This window comes from Triticum dicoccoides, chromosome 6B (assembly GCF_002162155.2).
Source record: "Triticum dicoccoides isolate Atlit2015 ecotype Zavitan chromosome 6B, WEW_v2.0, whole genome shotgun sequence".
In the NCBI taxonomy this organism is placed as follows: domain Eukaryota; kingdom Viridiplantae; phylum Streptophyta; class Magnoliopsida; order Poales; family Poaceae; genus Triticum; species Triticum dicoccoides.
Window position 1 is genome coordinate 32,651,402 of NC_041391.1, and position 558 is coordinate 32,651,959.

Sequence of the window (558 nt, forward strand, 5' to 3'; positions counted from 1 at the left end):
GTCCCGGTTGGAGCCATCAATCGGGACCAAAGAGCGGGATTGGTACCGGTTGGTGCCACCAACCGGTTCCAATGCACCTCTTTCTGCAGCTATTTTTAATTAGTCCCACCTCGCCAAGCGAGAGGCACTCGTAGCGATTTATAAGCCCTGAGTGCAGAGACGATGAAGAAGAGGCTCAATGCTCACCTGCAGGTTGCTTAGCTTCAAGCCTTGCGGATTAGGGTAGACTACACGGTGCTGTGTGCAGTGCAGTTTGCACTATTCTGAAAGGCTTGAAGCTAATTAACGAGCATTGCGCCTCTTTTTTATTTTTAATGACTTATACAACTCAGAAATAAAAAGAAAAAAAATAAATATAGCAGAAAAGAAAAATAACTATATAAAAAACTACTCAAAAATAAATAGAAGAAAAAATAGTTGTGATTAACTTTACTAAAAAAATGAGCATAGATGCTTATTTTTAATGACTTATTACAATTCAGAAATAAATAGAAGAAAAAATAGTTGTGATTAACTTTACTAAAAAATGAGCATAGATGCTTATTTTTAATGACTTAT